This window comes from Augochlora pura, chromosome 5, assembly GCF_028453695.1.
Source record: "Augochlora pura isolate Apur16 chromosome 5, APUR_v2.2.1, whole genome shotgun sequence".
NCBI classification, from domain to species: Eukaryota; Metazoa; Arthropoda; class Insecta; order Hymenoptera; family Halictidae; genus Augochlora; species Augochlora pura.
The window spans coordinates 8,591,472-8,615,581 of record NC_135776.1 but is presented as its reverse complement, the minus strand read 5'-3'; the positions used below and the strand labels follow the sequence as shown (position 1 = coordinate 8,615,581).

At 31.4% G+C, this 24,110-nt stretch overlaps 1 protein-coding gene across 4 annotated transcripts in view; it reads left to right on the top strand.

Annotated features, from left to right (window-relative positions):
* The window catches only part of LOC144470354 (uncharacterized), a 168,150-nt gene that overhangs the window by 20,363 nt on the left and 123,677 nt on the right, over positions 1-24,110 (top strand). For 3 of the 4 annotated variants that reach the window (XM_078181379.1, XM_078181378.1, XM_078181377.1), the window contains one exon: positions 23,851-23,910. The exons of the other annotated variant lie outside the window; for it this stretch is intronic. The gene's annotated coding sequence lies outside the window, so the exon portion shown is untranslated. The remainder of the gene's footprint in view (positions 1-23,850; positions 23,911-24,110) is intronic. 4 annotated transcript variants of the gene reach the window in all.

Sequence of the window (24,110 nt, the reverse complement as noted above, 5' to 3'; positions counted from 1 at the left end):
CGGTCGACGTTATTTTAACTCGGAATCCAAAAGATATTATCTAACCTAAAATTATCCTCTTTTTCTTATGATGCACTGTACTCGATCATATAAAATTGAATATAGTTATCTTTATGTATACAAATTTGATAGTAAAAAAATTAATTTGCTGCCTGGCATAGCAATTTATTTTTAGTGGCAATTTACATATGGTAAATTAGAGGCAACTTATAACATGGTAAAATAACGATCAGTTCGTTATATCTAAAACATTGTGTTATAAGATTCTTCCCCATCTTCGCTCGGTCTAATTTATTTTTATATGTAACAATAAGTGTTCACAGTTTACGCAGTACCCTCCGCGGAAGCTTGCAAGCATTATTATTTCGACGATATGATGCACCATCGTTACTGGTTCGTTGGATCCAATTAAGCTTGAATCGCGGCTTTGAACGTGTACGAATATCCAATTTTCAGTTTTGGAGGACTGCTGAAAGGTACTGTGTAAAGAAAGTAGCCAAATTAACGTAATTGGATTTGGCGTGGTTCCGCCTTGAATGGTTAGGCAAATGCAAAGAACGAGATTTCATTGAAGTAGCAATTTTCTGTCGTCGAGTGTGTCACTTCAACTTAAAGGCGGATGTTGCTATGAAATGGTTCGTTTTAACGTTAACAAACTGGAACCGTTTCGAAATTTTTCTGGGCAGTGTGCTAAAATACTAATTAATGAAAAATAATGGATACTTTGTCCACTTTGTTATTTGCAATAAATTCTGCTTCTTTTCTTTCATCGTTTAATAATGAATTATTTTTACAAAATATTAGCCTTGATTTGGTACATTCATAACTCGAAGATTGCATTTTCATTCGATTTGGTAGGAAATATTTAATTTACTAGATTTCTATTATTTTCTATTGTAGAATATTGTTATTCCTTAATTGGTATACTGGGGTAATGGGTGACTGAAAGATTGAATTTCCATTTTATTGTGTAGTAAAAATTTAAGTTTCCATTTCTTCATTAGTTTTTGTAATAGTTAAGTATAAATTTACAGAAATGTTAATAAATTATCTATAATTAGATTAACTCAGTTTTTTGTAAATTTTTTCTTGGAGATTATCGTCACCCAAATGTACCAATTATACTTGTGAAAATCATTATACCATTATATTTATTAGATTACAAATATTATAGCTAGAAATATAAATATTCAATTTTTATTATTTCGCACAGTAGCTAAGGATCAAATAATATCAGATCGTATACTTAGAATTAGATTAACACGTTTGTTTGTATTATCATGACCCGAAAAATTTATATCCTCGTGGATTTTTATGATAATTATTACGCCAGTTAAGGGTTAGAATATCATCTGTTTACGGTGGCCTTTAGAAGCGACCTTTATATTTTCGCGAAATCTAAGTTCCGGGAATCCTTAGAACACGACGGAAAACTTAGAGTCACAAATCTCGTTAGATCCAATTAATCTGAGCGTGAATTAACGTAACTAACTAAGTCAGGGGCATTCGGTGTTGAATTAGCAATTTAGAATGCTAATATTGGGATGTCCCAAAAGTTTGTTACCCACTCAATTAATGCGCGCCAGGCGAATTTGTCATAGTTTTTGAAGCATGCATAGTGGCGGATTGCGACAAAAATTTCCGGAAATCTAAATTATCAGCATAAACGTGATTACACTTACTGTGCATGATATTGTTGCCTGACGAGGATTTTTTTTATTTATGCAGCCATAACCTACAAGGAGAGGTTATTCTATAGTCTTTATTACATACGTAATATTTATAATATTAAACAGTTGTAATAGATATCCGTTGAAGATATTTAATTTCTATGTAAATTATGAAAAAAATGTTTCAACTGTTAATCTGTTTATAACAATTATCTCGAAAACAGCTAATATTGGGTCGTTCGGATAGTAGATAATATGTATCAATATTTATGGAAAATAATTATTCGTGTTCGCATAAAATAATTATGCGAATAGTAATTATTTATTATTCGTGACAAATTATTCTATTCTCTTTATTCGAATAATTTTTCAATTTCTAACCGAATAAATTATTTCCATAAAGATTGTAAAATTACTTGAATTTCATTATTCTAATAATTGTTGACCGTTTTTTCGCCTCGTAATTTTTTTCGCCATCTATGAGTTGCAAATACACCGAAAAAGTTAGTTTAAATATAAAATTAATCAATAAATTATCGAAGAACGCTATATTCTATAATTTTTATTCAAGTCGATTACTTCTCGAATTAGTTCCTGTATAAATAATCTCCTACTTAACTAACAAGTGACCGCAGGTCATTGAGACAAAATTTTGAACAACTATGGCACAGAAAATGCAATGAGTCAGCGAAAGTTATGCTATATAATATTATAATATATTTATTATTAATGTATATTGTTATTATTATAATATTATGCTCACCAATGACGAAATCATGACGAAATGGCGCAGAGAATGCACTGAATCAGTGAGAGTTATGTTATATAATGTTATAATATATTTATTATTAATATATATTATTATTGTTATTATTATAATATTATGCCCACCAATGACGAAATCAACCGACAAAACCTCGAATCATGTAGCGTGCGAACGATTGGACACGGATTTGCGAGCGTGTAAATGACGTTAGAAAGTTGCGAAAGAACCGGCTGACTCATCTGTACTGTATTTTTTTCAACGTTGCGGAACAATTCCGGTGTGCGCGTAGTGCACCAGTGATTCTTACTGTTTTGCGGCTAGACTGTACACATCGAGCGACTCGTTTTGGTCGAAATTCGTTAAGAAATTTCGGCAACGCGTTTTGCAAATCTCAGAAAGTTTGACCAACGCTAGAAATTTCGTCAATGTTGGTTAACTCTTTTCTGTCGAAAGATGTGTTCTCTTCCGATGTTTATGCGAAATCAATAGACGATATTTGTTGTTTAATATTGATTTATTGTGTTATATAAGAACCGTTCTGCTCTATTACCTTCTTCCATCTCTCAGGAAGCATAACTATGCCATCTTTCCAAAACTGTTCAGACTTACTTGCACAATATTCATCGAGCTGCGTTTTCATTTCGCTTTCGGATTTTTGCCATTTATCACGGAGAGAATTTTTTAACGAGAGAAAAAAGTAATAATCGGATGGTGCAAGGTTTGGAGAGTTAGTAGCAGACTGTCAAGCTTACAATCAAACTGTAAGAGTTTCTGTCTTCCGGCCAACGCGACATGGCGGTCTTGCGTTGTCGCGATGAAAAACGACACCTCGTCGGTTCGCCAATTCTGCCTGTTTTTCGGCTACGGCGGCTTTCAATTTATCGAGTCGATCGCAATATTTTGCGGAATCGATCGTTTCACCTTGTGGAAGGAGCTCGTAGTACGCTACACCTTTCCAGTCCCAGCGAATGCACGAAAGAACTTTCTTCGGATGAAGTCCTGGCTTCGCAATAGTCGGAGGTCGATTTTCCTCGGACCAAGTGCGTTTTCGATGCACATTTTCATATAAAATCCAAGTCTTGTCTCCAGTGACTTGGATCTTTAAAGAAGGATTTATTTCATGTCGCCGAAGAAGCAAATCGCACGTAGAGACCCGGTTCATAAGGTCGGTCTTCGTGAATTGGTTTGGAACCCAAACTTCATACCGATTCACATATCCCATCTTGATTAAATGATTATGTACCGTTGTCGATGTTTGAACTGTTATTTAACTTGAACTGTTATTTAACTTGAATTGTTATTTAACTAAAAGCGTGTCGTATAACATTGAACCTGGACTTATTTTAAAACACCAAACATCTACTTACACCAGGCTCCATTCAGCTTCCTGTAACATGATTTTGCGTAATGCAACAGGTGTGCAACTGGAGATGCGCTCATTTTGGAAAATGTCACGGATTCAAGCGGCTGTAAATAAACTGGGCAATTTTTTCAGAATTGCTCCTAACATGAATTTCAAGATTGAAGTTTCCCCTTTTCAATGGCCTCTTGAACTTTAATGTACGATTTTTTTAGATCCTATGTTGAAATTGTAATGGAAGGTGTATAGTATTGCCTACTTTACGATGACACAAGGTTCACGAGGACTCTCCTTGACCGAACTTGTTCCTCGTTCCGTGACACGACTAGAAAAAATCGTACGCCAAGTTTTGAGAGCTCGTCGTAAAGGTGAAGCTTCAAACTTTAAATTCGTGCTCAATATATTGGCGAATGAAATTCTCCAGTGGTTTCGGGGACGTTTGAGTTTGTAACATTTTCGAATGAGACTGTCTTTAGTTTTCCGTTTGCTACGAGTAGATTGTGGATTTTTATACAAACTGAAAATGTTCTAAACAATAGTAAAATAATAAATATATATTAAGTAGATCATAAATAATACAGTGGCAGTATTAAATTCTTTTAATCTGTCTACTTATAATATACATATATACAACACGTGTTATAGAAGATATACTATAATAGAAGTACAAATACATGTACACATACTACTTATAATATAATTGTTTATTGTAAATAATAAATAAAATAAATAGCTGTTAATGCAAATTTTTCTCGCACGAAATTCTCTATCGAATATATAAAATTAATTCTTGTTTTCCGTTACCTCTTAAAAACTATACCGACGATCTGCATATTTATTCACTTAAAAATTATGTACATCCTTTAGATCCCGGAACAAGAAGTATAAAATAATTTGAAAAGAGTTGCACACACCATAGGAAAAGTAAAAGTAAAAGCTGATGTTATTATGGAAGTGTCGTTTCACAGAAGATTAACTTTGCATACTAATCGGTACGTCTAATTAGACTTTGTACTGCAAACTCAAAACTTGTATTTCCACCCGCGTTTCTTCGTCAAATATGTTTCATCGTATATTATTGTGGCGATAATGATACCGATGAGATTTCTGAATTGTAAATTAAAGAATGTTATTCAGAACAGTGAGTCAAGCAACTTTCCAGCTTGAATCACTCGACGTGAGTAACACGGCGAAATATTCCAAAAATTCTATTTATTTTACCGTTATTTAAGCGTAGCAAGTGAAATTCTTATTTTTTTAACTTTTTCAACGATAGACATATTTTACAACTTTATTCTTCAACGGTTAAATAAGTAACATACGATGCATATATTATTATACTATTCCAATGGAAAGTTTCTTTATATTCTGGTATGCAAATTTAAACTTGTTCGAATCTCAGGTACACAAGGTGTACGAGAAACAGGAAACGGAACTCACGATCCAATGTTTCAAGTAAAAGTAGTACGTAACGTCAATAGTTTCAGGTGTGCGTTTTGAACATAATTTTTCGCTACCTGCCTTGAATAATAAGGAAAATAATAGAATTTTACGAGCTAGAATTTAGTAGAAAGAATTTGTTTCGAAACAAAGTAATATTAATAGTATTATTATTAATAATATTACAAAAAAAAAATTACTAGTAGTAATAATAATAATAATACTATTTTATACTGTTATGTGTCGATAATAATATATATCATTATTATACTTTCTTTGTAAACAAATTCTATACATATAATATACATATTAGAACAATATTAAGTACGTATACTATTTAATAAAATAAATAAATAAATAATTTAGAAGTTGAAATTACACTAGTGTTTGAATACTTTTAGGAGCCTATACTAAACGAATACTAAAATAAATAACTAAAATAAATAATTAAATAAATTAGAACTCAAAGTTACACTAGTATCCGAATACTTTCTGAAGTCACTGTATCTAGCCTCCAGACAAACCTCTCCCACAACCGTAACTCCCAGTGGTCCGACAAGTGACTTAGAACGGAAACTCTTTCTTCAGACGTCCATTCACTGTGACATTATACTATACGCGTCGCGGAGGCTGCTCGTATCCGTCTACCGGCCCGAAAACTTACGGTATCCGAATTCGTGAGAGGAGGACCATCGGCGGTCGTAGAAGCAAGTTTAAACGTATGCAGTTATACACGGAGAGAGAGGTACCGTTGTAATCTCTGCTGATAAATATCACCGTGCCCGGGGGTCCAGCGCCGGATTCGTGGATCGGGGCAAACAAACACAGTGTACGCACGTGGAATTTCTTTTGTTCCCTGCCGTTGTCCTTGGGATCCACGTGAAACATTCGGCGGACAATTTTCTTGCCGCGAGCCCCGGCGCAGCGTGTTTGTTCGTTACAAAAGCACGAAGAACAAACAGCTTGATACGGAATTGAATTCCTTGCGCTCGCGCGCAAATACTGGACCGCGGCGGGCTTGGTCAAATAACGAAAACGTCTTGTGATTTGCGGGGAACGGGTTCGCGATTTGTTTGCGTACACGGTTCGGGGACGGAATATTAACGCCAAATATTAGTATCGAACGCTGTGATGTTCGATTAGAATTTTGCAGAACTTTCTGAAAATTATGTTACATCGATATTAAATAAACGATTATGCATCGGTATTAAATAAACACGTATTTCTGTCTTTAATAATGTCAGTATATCGGGGACAATGTAAGAACGTTTTTAAATTATTTTGATGGCTTTCTAATTTGGTATTTTACCTGTTCAATTTTAACTTAACCCTTCGCCTTATAAAATCGTGTTAGACTTCTACCTATCGAATTCTACCTATCAAACATTAATATTTGAACATTGAAGTAAGAGTTGCCATATAGTAAATATAAATTTTCTGCCTGATATAGGAATTTATTAGTAACAAACAAAGGTTAATCAATGTAGCTGTGAAGTAAATCGTAAGGAAGTTAAATGCATTAGTCATAAATATTTAATCTAACATTAATATTTGAACATTGAAGGAAGGATCGTCATATAATAAATATTAATTTTTTATACAACATAACAATTTCCTAACATAACAATTTATTAGTAAGGAACGAAGGCTAACCAACGTAGCCATGCAATAAATAATACAAGGGGTTAAATACACAAAATCCGCAGTCTAATCGTCGTATAAATATGTAATCTACCATTAAGATTTGAACATTAAAATCAGTCATCGTATAAATATTCTACATTTCCAATACAGTACGTACATCAATTTCGTTCCAAGTTTATTAAACAAGAAATATTGTTAGGGCTGCATACAAGTTTCACCAATGTATTAAACTGTCGCGTTGAAAATTCGTCTAATCAACCACCAATTATTTGTACGATCGAACGTTGTTTGCTACACGCTCGAAGAAACTGCTGTCGAATACGACGAAAAAGTGTACGCGGTAACTATTGCGAAGTGGGACGAATAACTGTCTCGTAAGAAATCTTACAACACACTTTCGATCACATAGAGACTAATTGTAAGTACGGATTCGAGTGACTAGTTATCGAAGCAGAGTGCGTTGTATAATATGAACAATAAGATTCGGTTGAACGATCAGCTGTTGCAATAGCTCTAGAAAGTGTGCGAGTCACTGTAATTGCGTTGCATTTTATATTTTGTTTAAATACAATATTTTATACATAATTATAATACATAGAATAATAACACGTTGTCAAAGTCACGTTGTCATTTCTTTGTGACGATTATACTCGTCGATAATAGCTGATTGGTTAAAAGGCATATATATTTCGATATTTTTTATTAAATTATATATTTGTTTAAACAGAATATTGATATTACGTATTACTGTTGAATACCATAATATTCAATCGCCTTTTAGATATTTTCTATAATTAGTTGTAAATGTTCTAATTTATACTAAAATTTAAATATAAATATATAATTTGTAGGTAAATTTACAGAAAAATTAAATTTGTTTGTAAAGTAAAATATTTCTATATATTTAAATTTAGGAATTGTAAAGAAAATTGTAGACGTGAGTTAAAATTGAATTTTATAATAAAACCAAAAATTATATATAGAGATTTTATAATGAATTTTAGATAATGATTAATTTCGAATAAAATTTGTATATGAATTTACATAAACTCTATTACTTACTGAACTTATGTTATTAATTTATACTATACTACTTAGTAAATTTGCATAAATTGCAACTGAATGAAATAACAAAGAAAAAGAAATAAAGAAATGATGTATTTTAATTTTTTAAATTTGAACAAAATTTGAATTCTAACTTTGATATTCTTTCATATGATCCTAAATTAATAATCATATATAATATCATAATCATTTATAATATAATGTATCATATAATGTATAGTAATCGTATATTTTTTGAAAGTGTTGTATTTAAACAAAATATAATATACAGTATAATTACAGTAATTTGCACATTTTAAAGAGATTGTGGTAAATGGTGAACTCTAACGAAGTCATTATTATTATAGAATTGTTAACAAGGAGTTCTTCTAACAATGAAAACATTATTCTAAGAACGTCGTTTCTTACGTCGCGTCGCTTACATCAGAGTAATAGCGAATTATAAAAGGACAATAGCTTGCACGGGATATGCGCCCGCAGTGAATGCGTTTGAGGAAATTACACAAGTATAAAAGACGTATGCGTCATGGAGGGTTTGGGTTAGCTATGCGCGGTATGCATCCTTTGTCATCTTATGCGAAACTTTTTGTCAGGTCGTCAGCCAGTTCCCGCAATTCGAAATGCCACGGTGATTATTCTACTGCTCATCTTTATGTATTCGTAATAAAAACCAGAGTAAAGAAATAAATATTCATCTAAAATAATGATTCGAGCGAATGCTTTTCAGTTGGATATTTTATTCGAATAACAACTATTCGTAACAATTTATTCTATCTATCAATACGAATAATTCTTCACTTTTTATTCGCATAAATTATTCGCACAGAGATTGTAAAATTATTCGAATAGAGATTGAAAAATTATTTGAATAGAGATTGTGAAATTATTCAAACAGAGATTGTGAAATTATTCGAATAGAGATTGTTAAATTATTCGCACAGAGATAGTAAAATTGTGCGAATAATAATGTTAATGACATTGTTGGTAGTTTTACTTTTATATAATTCTTTAAACATATATGTATTGTAAATACGAATCCTGGAACGTATGAAATTTGCTATTACGAGCTATTATCGAGAATAGATTATTTTTAATGATTTATCAGTGATCAATATATCAAAAAATAACAAACTTTTTGAAACACTAGTCGACAAAGAAATTAATTGCAACAATTAATATAGACGAAAGTAATTATTTCACTACAGAAGTAATTTTCATTTAAATCAATCAAAAACAAATGTATGAACAAATTCTTATTCGAATAATCAATATGTATGTCAATTTTTAAAGTTACAGTGTGTCAAGTTTATGTAAAAAATCATTTCTCACATTTCATAGATTTTAAGAAGTCAAAGTTTTGATTCGGTTGTGAATATTAAAATCTAAAAATTTTAATAACCTTTGACTCAATAATGTTACTTTCAAATATCAGTAAAATTATTGCAAGGGTACGGTGATCAAGTGGTTATTCTAACCTTTCTAAGCAGCAAAATATTTGGAAAAACGCGTTCGACAATAATCTTTTTAACCATAGCAACTGATATTTTATTATGTTAATGGCTTTTTACAATTATCATATCTTTGTTAGTCATTAACCTCGGAATGACTAAGCCTCGGATCTAGGTGACCCATCCTCGTACATTACCGTCTATTTTTAATGTTTTTTTTTCTGAAATAATATCTCTACTGCAATAACAGCGATCTTTTAACAAGAGAAAGGAAGCATAGGTACACTGTCTGACAAAAATATAGCCCACTCCATATAGTACAATGAAGTGTAGGCGTGGTAGACATACTTCATTACAATATGCATATGCCCACAGTTTCAATAATACAAACATTTAAAGAAACCAAATTGTTTAGCGAAATTATATAATTAATTAAGGAATTTCAACTAAGAAGATAATGAAATAATTTAATCTAGAAAATAATTTAATGTGAATCTATATGTATTGTATGTTTTATAATATACTATATTATTAACATATTTTATGCTATCTATTTTTTGATTTCATTATTAACAAATTATCATTCCGTTACCATCTATAATTTTACTTTTCCTTTTTTTACATTGTGACACAATTCATTAAACCAATTGCATGTACTCCAAGGCTGTTGGCCCTTCTATTATCAAAGAAATAAATAAGTAAATAATGCCATTGGTGCATCATCGTATTATTTCCATAGTATTGGTAATTATTATAATTCTGCACGATATACTATGACACAAATTGTTCAGGCAAATAATTATCTTGTCTTTGCAATTGAGAAATAAGGATGTTGAATACATTGCATATTTATTCCTGAAGATACAAGGTGAACGAATGAAATTTCAATACTTTAGTTGCTCTTTTTGCTGATCTGAAATAATGTTTAATCGGAAAATGAGGACTGTAGATATTATTATTATTATTTAGAAAAATTTAATACTTTGAGTATGTTATTTGACATTTATGAAAATATTCATATTCATATGAAAATAAGGAGTTAATCGATGTGTGCACTGGGCGGCTCAATTAATTAAATTATTATAAATTAATGTAAATTAATTTTTTATTATTTCCGTGTTTAATGAAGACACGTGATCTTGAGTTTATTTAACCATAATGTACAACATTCAAGCATGCTCTTCGAAGGTCTATCGAGTATTGAATTGAAAATGATTAATATTCTTAAATTAATGCTCGCCGAGATAGCCTGTAGTTTATTTTCCAAGAAAAATGATTACAGGAATATACATAGTTCGTATGGTATTTTCTCGTTCGCGTTGCTTCCCATCCTCACGAGAGAGAACTCCTTCCCCGTTTCGTTCCCTTTCCACGACGCTGCCGGCTAAACTATAGAAGTCCGAAGCCACGGGCTGCCGATGTCGGTACGTGTTTCCGTCGCATTTTCTCCGGCATTCCTCTGCGTACGCGCGCTCCCACGTCACGCGTGACACTCTCAATGACCTACGCAACACGCGGCCGGCACCATTATAATTTTTAATTTCTGATCCCCATAAGCCATAAGTCATTCAGTCCTGCCCGGTCTCAATTGCGACGAATGATCGGGCAACCTTGATTACATGCAAACGAAAGTCCGCCGAGAGCCCGTTCTCTCCCGGAGCGGAGTAGCCGACAAATTGCAACCGGTCACCGCCGCGACGATTACGAAACGATTAGTCATTAACACTCTTGTTTTTTTGTTTTATTAACTCTAATGCAAGTTTACTGTGATTTTATGGGCGCGTAATGCGAAAAATGATTTTATCGGCGGAAGAACCAATTGATTGGAGACATTGAATTTATTCAGACTTTTTGCTACTTTCGTTGGACTGTGCGATGGAGCTTAGTAATTTATTCGAGAAATATTGTAAGAATTAATTAAAATTCATTTTCAATGGGGGAATATTTTTCGTAGATGTAGTTTGTAATAATATTTTAACTTGCAAGAAGTTTATAATATAATATCATTACTTGCAAGAGATGTTCCATTTTTAATGGAGAAATAATTTTTATAGGTGTAGTTTATAGCAATGTTTTTACTTGCAATAACGCAAAGAGTTGGATATAATATTTAATATAATATTAAAGGAATTAACAATGACGATGCATGTCGGTGATATCTAACTCTTAATTTTATAGTTTATTTTATTGAAGAATATATAAATATTATTTTAGACTAGATGATATGATTAAAGAAGATCGGAAGATAACTTTTATGTTGTTTAAAAATCTGCAGTTTACCTATAATGTTAAAAAATTAATTTGACAACAACAAATATATAGTAATAAAAATAATTAATAGTTAATAAAATAGTGTCAAGACTGTCCCTGAATCACAAAAGGATTTGTAAACTCAATAGTTACACTTATTAAACATATTAGGGATGCTCGATAGCAACTTTTATTTGTCGTAAAATATAGCATATTATAAATAATATAATATAATATAAAATAATATAATAATATAATATAGAATAATTTAATGATATATATCATAACCCTTAAGTGATATACTAGGGTCACGAGAGACCACAATGTTGTGTTTCTATTTTATCTTCCACTAAAAGTTTAAAAAATGAAAAACCAATTTACCCTTTATCTAGAATTAGATTATCATTAATTCATTATAGCCCATAATATTAATTACTTTACCCATTGGACAGTCACTTCTGTGAAAACCATTGCACCAATTAAGAATTACGATTAAATAATAAAACCACAAACATAATCGAATCATCGGAAAGTATTACTTTCAAATTCTTTAGTTAATCGTCTGAACAAATATATAACTATTTATGTGAAAATAATAACAAGCATATTTTTAATTATGGCTGTTTCCGAACGCGACAGTTGTCTGTTGCATAAAGCAGGCTAAAATGATAGGGCATTTGGTGGGCGAAGGTTAATTTGGATAATGGAGGTTCTACTGTAATTCAGAGTTAACGGTCGATTTACGAGCGAATTAGTCAGATCAAGCAAGATTAAACTGTTTCTTAAATGTTACAACTTTGTTCGTCTTCTGTCGGTGATTTATTATCAACTATAAAATTACTTTAAGAATTGGAGCATACTACTCTCTATATCTGATAATGGAATTCGAAATCTTCTGTTAAGTATTCAAGTAAATAGTTATGTAGATATGTTAATTAAATATTACATGCGCAAATTGGACAACATATATTTTATTCTTAATTTTTAAATGAATAGTTATATTAGTTGTTCTCTTTCTTCTTAATTTTCATACTTGGAAGATATTTCTCGAAACTGTTGTTTTATTACACTGTTTAAAGTATTATGTTTAAGTCACTTGTACTAGTTATTTATTAAATATTTTTTGTTATAAATCACTTTTATCATTTATTTGCTAAATATCTGTTAAAGTATACATCGTTTATATTATTTATTTGTTAAATATTTGTTAAAGTATACCTCCCTTATATTATTTATTTGTTAAGTATTTGATAAAGTATACGTCACTTATATCATTTATTTATTAAATTTTTGATAAAGTACTAACAATTTAGGTATTAATAAATATTCAATACTAACTATTTATAAATACTTATGATGCCAAGTAGACGTTTCAAGATAATTTTATATTAAAAACAGTTATATTTTATTCTCACGTGTGGTTCTCTGAAAAATTTAATTTCCAACCTCTGAAAAAGTCTTTTGTATGCGGAAAAATTCTACCGTGGACTATTGGAAACGTCGAATTTCTAATTATAGGGCAGCCCGGAGGACAGTCCTTTGTTTCACTGCTCTGCCTTTTATTTATTTTCTTTCTGGTATCGTCGTTTTGTTCTTTATTTTGTTAATACGGATGGCGGCGAACTATTTGATGAATCTTCGTATATTAAAAGACGTGTCGGCAGTGAACAAATAGAAGAATAACGAGAAAATGATGAATATTGCTAACATTGTAATTCGACGCTATTTTTGTATCTATTAATATCTATTTTATCTGTTCTATATTTATTATTACAAAATTAAATTATCAATTTTTATAGGAATCTTCGAAAAGTCAGTTGAAGGAAATTGATAAAACTTATAAAAAATAATATTACGTCAGAATTTTGAAAAATCTCTTCTGGCCGAAGTACTGTTAAATTGAAATTTTAAAAGGTGTCGTCTTTTAACGCTTTCGGTGAAATTAAATTAAAAGTGAAATTCTAAAAGCACTCTAGTGTTCCCTTTGGTAAAAATAGCATGATATTATAATTTTAAAAGAAGTGTCTTCACTCCTATTCATAGTGTTGCTATTAATACAAATTAATCAAGAATTTTTCAAATTATTCAAACGAAGATTTTTTCAAATTATTCAAACGAAGATATCTTCAAATTATTTGAATAAAATATTCGACCAAAAGCTATTTATTCGAATAATTATCTTAGATAAATATGAATATCGCAAATAAATAATTTATAACACTCAACTCTGTATAAACCGCCACAAAGTTCAAAATACAAGCCGGATATATTATAATAAAATAATTCCTACGATCAGTATCAAAATTAACAAATTTTCGAACATAATACAATTTCATTTTCCATGTATTTCCTTCATGTAACTATGTTCGCTGTATAGCTATAGTATCGTTTGCGAGCACAGATTGTTGTTACCTCGTGCCTATAATTTGCTGCTACTGGTTGAACCAGGTTTACTCTACATCGCCTACATCGCCAGTTACCTAGGTTATGTGGGTTAGAGTAGGTTACTGGGAATCGAATCTGATACGGGTTACGGTTAAACTTCTTCGCTTGGAAAGCCGTTAACTTTCCGAAATATCGGAGCGTTCAATTGTAGAGTAATTTACGGATTCGTTGTTTCGATCTCCTCGAGCCGCAAATTGTTCGGAGTATTTTTCTCCGATCATAGAACGCGCGGAACCTTCCGCGTTTATTAGAGAAGTGATCTTTGTTTTTATTTATAATGAAATTATCGTCATTCTTAATAAAATTATTTTTATTCTTAAAAAAATTATTTTTATTTTTAATGAAATTGTCTTTATTTTTAGTGAAATATAGTAATTATAAAAATATCAGGCGACTTTAACAATTCGATAATATTACTCGTAATTTATTAAAATTGTTATTTAACTCTCTCAGTGCCGAACAATTATATATCAATGTTAGCTGTATTTTTTAAAACGTTTTTTTCGTAATATTCTTAACAAACAATCGCTTAAGTTCATAATTTTGTTCCGTTTTGAATTTTCCAATTATCAACTTTTACAATATTTGTATCATTTTCATCCGACACTTTACCAAACTGTATCAAATAGATTTGGTATATTCTACTCAGGTACACGAGATTCTTTTAATTGTCACTAAAAGGATTAACCATTTGCGGTCGTATTAAATTTATACTTAATTCAAGGTTATGTATAATAATATGCACGTGTTTATACATAAGCTATAATAATAGCTTACGTGTACATAAGCTATAATAATAGCTTATGTATAATAATATATGCTGGTCGGTATTAATTTTTGTTCAGTGGACAGTAATAAAAGAAGAAAAAGAAATTGATTAACCCTTTTTTAAAGTTTAGATATATGTCGCACGATAAGATGCTTTAATTTTATGTAAGAATAAAAAAGATAATTACTTCGGTGGCTGAGAGTAGATATACGACCGCAAAGGGTTAAAGGAACAATTACCGCGTATCGAAGAAGTCAGCCGCAACTGGTTTGTAAAATCTCTCCCGCAGCATATGCTACACGATATGTACGATGTCACAATAGATAGTAACCAGTATACTAGGATATGTCATGTGGCATGCATTGCTGCTTCCATTTGTCAGAGCAATCGTAGCTATAAGCCTATGCAGCTGCAGTGTCCGCGTAGCTTCACCGGTACAATTGATTCGACTCTTCGCATAAATGAAATTTCTTCTCGTTATTAAATCAGATCCGGTATAATTGTAATTGAAAGTGACTCGCAATTAACCCTTTTCACTCGAGTGGTGACTCTAAAGCACCGCTAAAAATCGTTCTATCATGTCTGAAAATAATTTGTAAATTATCATAGTTGTTAGTGTTTAAAAAATTATTAAAAAGTGTAATTGTTGCGCACAGGTCACATGACTCAATTTCGTATAAACAAAATGTAATAATTCAAATAAAATGGAAATATTGTAGATCGGAGTAACTATGTTGGAATTTGAGGTAAAATGGCTTCGAGTGCAAAGGGTTAACACATTCGTCCGATAAATTTTTGCACCGCCATTCACAAAATGCCGGCATTTTTTGACGGTGTCTGTAGAAATGATATAGATAATCGATATCATCGAGGAAATGAAAATGCATAAACGTGTTAGCAGTACCTAAGACGCACATATCAATTCAGTTAATTAAAACCAGTGACGATAGTAAACATTTAATAAACGACTTATAAAATGTAATTAATTCAGATGAATTATAAAAGAACTAGTTTTATATACATTTCGCCACATGTCAACGAGTTAAATTACAACGTTTCATTTCCAATAAAAATAAAACAAATTCTTTTGCTGCTATTACATTCACTTTATCCGTTTTATTGTTCTTTAATTATTCCATAACATTTCTTTTACAATCCAATAATATTATAACAATTTTTAATATCTTTATCAGAGATAATAAAGTTACTATAGAAAGTCGATTGTACAGGAAACAATCGCACTTCATCCCGATAACCTATAATCAATAACAATACAATAACGTTCCCATTGTTTACGTAAAATTTTCATTACATTATTATAAAATCATTAATAGAATGCTTATCGGAATACCTGTGCAAATGAGAGACTGTTAACGTATTTATCGCGTAACTAATTCTGTTATCATTGCCATCGTTATTTTAGTAATGCAACGTGACGGTAAGTAGATGTCGGAAATGCGTATAATGCAATAGTTGTGTATAGTAGGATTAAAGTAGAAGCCAAGATAGTAGGATGTAGAAGTGAAGTTAGGATTAGAAATCAGACGATGAAATGAATTAAACATATGAATTAGAAGAATTAATGAATGATTTTATGTTACATTTGCAAAATCAACTCCACGTTCTTTACTGTAAACAAAGAATGAAGAATTACTTTATAAAATATTATGATTACTATATAAAATATTATAATTGACCAAAAAGTAAAAAAATATTATTATTGTTATTGTTGTCATTATTTTTCCAATAATAATACATTTTACAGATATAGAATAATCGAATGGTTTAACGAAAATAAAAATATTCTCGAATTATTGTTCTCTTATATTGTTTCTCGAACATCAATTTCAAAAGCAGAAATTTCTAAATGCATAATAATCGATCGGGTCCACTGTCAGCTCTTTCTCGAAAGGTAAGGTCTTGTACCATCGATCACAATAACTGTCGACTTCACCACAATCATTTCAGATTGATGATATTGGTTTACCCGGTGTGGGTGGATAGTTACCGTAACTTTTCAAGTATTCCGGGGCTGTTATACCTTAAAATAGAACGTAGTCTCGTAGACGTTTGCGGAGAAATTGTTTCCATTTATGTTCTCTTGTATCTATTTATTTTCTTCCTATCGATATTCTTTGTATTTATTTCCATCCTTTTTATCCATTTATTCTATTTCTACTTATGTTCTTCGCATTTATGTATTATCAGAGAGATGTCTAATTATGTCCTTCGTATGCATTTGTTATTTTACTAATTATGTTTTTAGTATCAATGTACTCTCTTTCAATTCACGTTTTTTATATTTATTTATGTTTTCTACATCTATTTATTATTTTACTACTTATGTTTTCAGTACGAATGTATTTTCTTCCAACTCGTGTTCTTACCATTTATTTCTTGCCTTCTTATTTATGATTTTAGTATCGCGTTTTTTATATTTATTTATGTTTTCTGCATCCATTTATTATTTTACTACAATACTTATGGTTTTAACATAAATGTATTTTTGTCCAATTCGTGTTCTTCCTATTAATTTCTTACCTTTTTATTTATGTTTTTAGTGTCAATGTGTTTTTTCAATTCGTATTTTTTATATTTATTTATTGCCTTTCCATTTATATTTTCTGCATCCATTTGTTATCTCACTACTTATATACTCGTATGCCTTTACTATTTTACTATTTACGTTTCTTGTATACATTTTTGATTTTCCTAATTATATTCTTTTCATCTACTTATTGCGTTCTTAATTATACAATATTATCAGTTGTGTTTCTGAATTCAAGGAACCACGCGATAGCCTGCGTGCTAAATATGCAAGTTACTGAACCGATAGCATGTTAATGAAATAATCACTTAAGTGAATGTATAGTATTTTAATTATCATTGCGATTGAGAATTTCGGAGCGCGAGGTTTCTATTAAAATGAATTTAACATATTGCCTGTCAAATGAGAATGGCCAAAGAATTCATAATTTTAAAGCATTACGAGGAAAACCGAGGGAACTAAAACTGGAAAGTTAAAATTTCTATGGTTTCATTGTTAGGGTGACGTTAAAATTGATATTACTTCTTCAATCCTCCTTCCTCTTCTTTCATATTTTAACGTCACGTCGACGGTCTGGTGATTAGCGGCGGATATTTTAGTGCTCAGATTTCCTCCCTTATGCTTAGAGGGTAGATGTCCGAATTTTCGTATAGAAAAGAGAAGGTTTTTACATAAATTGACATACTTCCTATATCTGACACATTGATAAGTTTATGTAATAAAATAATATAGACCATAATAATATTTTCTTTAATATACTTTCCATGTGTTTTTAATCTGGTGCCACGAAAATTGCAACAAACACGATAATAGCGACATTTGCCTTAGCTTCAAATTCGACCACAAAATACAAATTTATTTTCCTTGTAATTAATATTTGTACATTATTTATCTGAACATTATTTAAGTGCATAGTTACCTATATCATCGATCTGAATATACAGAAGAAAAATATTGAAAACTACCATTGTAGACATACAATTCAGCGAGCCTTCAAACTTCGACAAAATTTAGCGAAATATTGCAACGATTATCGGCAAATTTAGAAATATTGCTAATAGAAAATATCGAGAAAAGAACAAGGAAACCGAAGACGTACTTGGAAATATTTCAAATGATGAAGATAAGTTCTTGCCAATTAAAAAGTAAGGGTTGATTGTTCTAAATTCAAACAGCGATAGCGACACCGAATTAAAATTCTCCTTTTCTATAATCTCATATCTATTTCTCTTTTAAACTGTGTTAAATAAATGTTCAAAATTTTATATAAAATTATTTTATCTTCCATTACGGACTTCCGTTTACGCGATCGTCATTCGCGCGAAGCAAATCCACGCGTAGCGGAAATTCGCGCGAGTTCAGAGCCGACCGTGGCCGCCATTTTCAACGGCGGAATGTTCGTCAATGCGCTTTCGTTCCGAATCGTTTAATTGTTTAATTCAACGAACGCGAACGAACGAACGAGCCTCCGTTCTCCATTAGGAAAAGAAAAATGCGTCGAAGTCGCGCTCGTAACAGTTTGTTGGGAACAACGGTCGTAAAGGAAGACATTCTAGCGGCAGTTGCGAAAGTCGCGGGGAACGGCGGAATACATTGGAAAAAGCGACGACGGAGTCGAGTGCACTTTAAATGACGCGACGGTACCGTAGACTCGTTTCTACCTTTGCCCTGTCGTTCCAATAAGTAGCACGATCTTTTGCAGACAAAGAGCAACGAGTATTCCGTCTTGTGTAACAGCATTAAATGTCAGGTCAAGAGACTGGCGCTGTCGGCCGGATTACGGTTACACTACTATGTAGGTGTATACGCGCGCTTTATTTTCCCCGCGAACGCTTTGTCGCACCCAGTTCCATGCCGCTCTCAGCCCTTGCATCACCGTTTGTCAGTACCCGGCACTAATATTTTTTATGACACGGACGGGCCTAGCCGGTTATTTTTGAGCTTAGGACTTTTGGCTAACATCTGGCATGCAATTTAAATTTAAATTACTTGTCCTGCCGAGAAAACGCATGCTTTATTGCTTAACTTTAGGATTTCGCTTCTCACGGCCTCCATAGCCAAGAAGTATCATAAAAAAAGGAAAGTTCCGAAGAGTAAGTCCCATGTTAGTTTACAACAGGAGCCAGCCGTAATCACACCTGGATGAATCTCCCGTCTTTGTTAAAATATCGCTGTCGCCCCCACCTTCCATATACCAGCAACTTCCCAAAAGGACGCGCTAAGGCGCAAAGGAAGGGTGCATTCTTGAAACAGATTCGCTGATTGGTTATTAATAAAATCATGTAAAACCAATCAGCGAGTATTAGAAATGCGTGAGAGGGGTAGCAGGTTACCTCGGGAGACAACATTTTTTAGAACGTCCAGAGTTGGAATAGAATTCGAGGATCTCGAACCTCCAAAGGAAAGGTGTAAATAGTAAGTGGCTAAATATATCAGTTTTTTCGCCACTAAATTCCGGTCCTCCGTTTAATACAGTCCACACATACAACGTCACAATTCGTCGCTATTACTGACGACGCCTATGACGCCCCAACATCGTTTCTTGCGCGAAGCGATCCGCCGCGTCCCTAATTCGAATTTCGCTTCAAATTTCGGATTCCATCGGCGGTGCCTTGCAATCGCTAACGTGCTCGACCACCAGCCTACCGGCCACGGCGATTTCGAAACCGATTGTTATTGGGGAGGGGTTGCATGCAGCGGAGTCGTACTCAATTGCAATTGGATTACTCGGGGAATTACGATTACAAAGTAGTTTAATTGCATTAGGATTCGGTTGCATTGATTGCGAAATTTGTAATTGCGTAATTCGTAACGACGTAATTTGTAATTCAGACTTCTGTGTAATTTAAGTACATTATTTATGAAATTTGTAATCATGCGATTTGTAATACAGATTTCCATTCGATTAATGGATTAAGAGAATGTTATTTATGATTTAATGGGAGTGAAATTACAAAATACTATGTAATTTAATTATAATAATTGTGAAATTTGTTATTATGTGATTCGTAATTCAGATTTCCATTCGATTGATAGATTAAGACAATGAAATTTAGTATTTAGTGGAAATACAATTACAAAATACTAAGTAATTGATTTAAATTAATTGTGGAATTTGTAATTGTATAATTAGTAATTCAAATTTCCATTCGATGTAAATTAAGATGTGATACTTGATACAATACGAGTACAGTTACAGAATTCTAAGTAATTCAATTAGATTAATTACGAATTACGATGCAATTGAATAGAGATTACGAATTAAAAAATAATAATAGATAATAAGAAGTTGAACAAACTATGAATTTCAAACAGAAGGACATTATTGATAGTAATATCTTTCTGTATAGTAACTATCATTAATAACAAATTAAAAAAAATAATTCCATTGTAAGTAAAAATTAAATTCCTCTTGCATAGTTCTCCGGGTTATTACTTGTAGAACTGTATTTCAATTATCTTATAATTCAATTATATTTTAGACATCATAGGTTATATATTATACATTATTTAACATTAATATTTTTGCATAATTAAATAACCAGTCCATATTATAAATAAACCTTGAACTGAATTTATGATTTATGTGAAATTAATACAATCATGATTTTTTCATTACAACGAAATGATAACCAATACATTACTGTACTTCTTTTTTTATTGAAATGTTTTACTATTTTTTATTGATTTACATTGCTTACATAGGAATGCAACATGCACTCAAATCAACAAGTAATCTAATCATTTAAATGAAAGAAAATTGAAAAAATTAAATTTCCATAAAATTCTAAATTATTAATACTTTATCGACCGGTAGCCTATAAATCGGCTTTTCCCCCTGACCGGTAGCCTGTGAATCGGTTGCCATAGAAACCCTTAATTTGTTATCTATTATTGAGATAAATGTGTTAAATTGTACTAGGAGCTTCAATATTATTATATAAATTTTTAAATATTAAATACCTTTCGCGATTAATAAGATAAATAACATCAAAATAGAAACGAAAATTTTTACGACCGGATGACCGGTCGATAAACAATGAGTACGCTTAGACGTTCGGCGGAATAAAATTGTCCGCAGCACGCCGTTTAGTTAGAAGCAGCGGCCTCCAATTCTCTAAACTGAACCGTTTCAACTCGGTACGGAATACTGGGCTTCGTTAAGTGTGCTTCAACTATTCCCAATAGATACTCGGGCGCGGAATTTCGTATTACATACTGCCGACGTTTCAGCCTAGCAATTCAAAGGGACTATGCTCAGTTTGCGTTTAACAATGTATTACTCCATAACGGCGCACAACAAACATTTTCAGCAGCGCACAGGGCCATTCTGACATTTCCGATGTAATAGCTACCCCCCTGTAATCCTCCGATTATCCGGGCTGTTGCACAGCCTGGACGAATCTGCTGCCATTTTACCCGTGCGTCATACCTTTTCCGCAAGCTTGTTCGTTTGTTCGAGTAAAACACGACTAAAACCTTGCTTCATAGCCTAAATTTGCCCGAGAAATTTGCGGAAAATAGTTGCAAAAACACGTCCATTGCAGTGGATAAAAGATTATCGTAGTCAGCCGGCCGCGTAGGATATAGGTACAGTGATTCTAAAAAGTATTTGCACGCTAGAATATAACTTTCACTTATACGTTATATATTTAAATAAATATATATTGAATGGAAAAAATCATTTACGTTATGTTAAGGTGGAGTATAGATATGTCAAAATATAAGAAACTTTCGATGTAGTATGAAAATATAAAATATATAATAATATTAAATGTAATAGTATGAAAATATAAAAGATATAATAATATTAAATATAATAGTATGAAAATATAAAAGACATAATAATATTAAATATAATAGTATGAAAATATAAAAGATATAATAATATTAAATATAATAGTATGAAAATATAAAAGATATAATAATATTAAATATAATAGTATGAAATATAGTAGTATAAAATGGCATTAAATGTAATAGTATGAAAATATAGAAAAGCATCGGATTTTCATACAACATAAATATTCGGTCGATTTAGAAAGTTAAGTTCAAAAGTTACAAAAATAGACTCTTTTTTTACACTTTTACTACTGGTTTTATACCTCCATTCTTTAACAATATATTTCAAGAAGTTTTAAATTTAGTAAATTATTATGTATCTATTTTTTTTATGATCGGTGCAAACGATTTTTATTTTGCATTAAAATCCGCAGTTAATTATTGACGCAATTTTTAATCTGAATCTCGTATGTTTCAATTTTCATGACACCGTTAATAACTTCTTGGCACTTTTTGTTCCTGACAAAATTTGCAACATTAATCATGCGTACATCTATCAATAAGCTGTAACGACACGTTAATATATTAATATATTTAATTCATGCGTGTCAGTAACATATGTATATGTATAAAATATGTTACTAATTGATTGAATGGAAAGCTGTCTTTCGAAAAATGTTCATACTTCCTGTTGCATTTCATGGATGTTTAATGTTTTTTATTATTTTCACCGACCGTATACTCTCGTAAATTATGTGCATTATTTTGTTTGTTAATCGATTTATCGTAACAAAATGACTACATATATAATTGCGAAACTATCCTAACATAATTGATGTAATATCTTTCGTTGGTTTATTAAAATTTTATTTTACGGATAGAATAATAAGATATCTACAGGGTGATCCATTTCAGTTGATATTGTAAAAAGCACATAGACTCATGATTTAACAAAGACCAGACTAACACATGACTTTTAGTATTTTGAGGTTATGATTTTTGTTTGAGATTGTTTTCAAAGTTATTTTAAGATCATCTAGTTTCTTCTTAAATTATAAATCTATATTTTTTTATTTCAGAATCATATTCTACGTAAATGGAAAGTAAACTTTTGTTTGAAACATTTAAAAAGTTATTATTTTTTAATATTGTAAATACTTATTATAAAATGCACAACTCTTCCTTTAAACTTACTTTCCAGAGGGAAGTATTATCGTCATTTAAATAGAAAATTGTTCCTAGTTTACAATTATTTGGAATGATAGAAAATGAAAAAATTATATTTTTCAAATTGCATCAATACAATTTGTTATCACATTCTATTTGCACAGTCTAATTAATTCCAACGTGAAATCATTTTATATTTTCTTCGAAGCGCTATTTATTACATAGCGAATAATTGCGTTCGAGTTTTTGACACGTGATCCAGGAACAATTCTCCGAGCACAAAGGGGTAGTTGAATTAGCCGGAACAAAAATTAACGAATATGCTCGATGGGATTAAACGTTCTACGTTCCAAACGTTTGTCGTGCAATATTTTACATTTAATGAAACTGAATGAAATTAAACGTCGACGATTTCTATTATTGTATATCTTGAATTCTGTTCAATAATGATTGTCGTTCTATCAAGACTAATCGATTCGTTTTATTTCTGTTGCAGGGTAAGACCTACTGAACCTTCCAATGTTGAACTGCTGTCAAAGGGAAATGCCATCATCACGTATGTCTTCAATTTTTCATCTCATTTCGTAAAATATTCTTTCTTTGGAAAACAAAGCTACACTAACGCAAAGTGCGTATAATTATCACTACTTAATTATTATTAAAAAACTTGGGGAATAACTAAATACTAAATCACATTATGTATGTACTTGTTGAAATTATTGTATTTTATAATAATAAACAACGCAGAAGTAACTA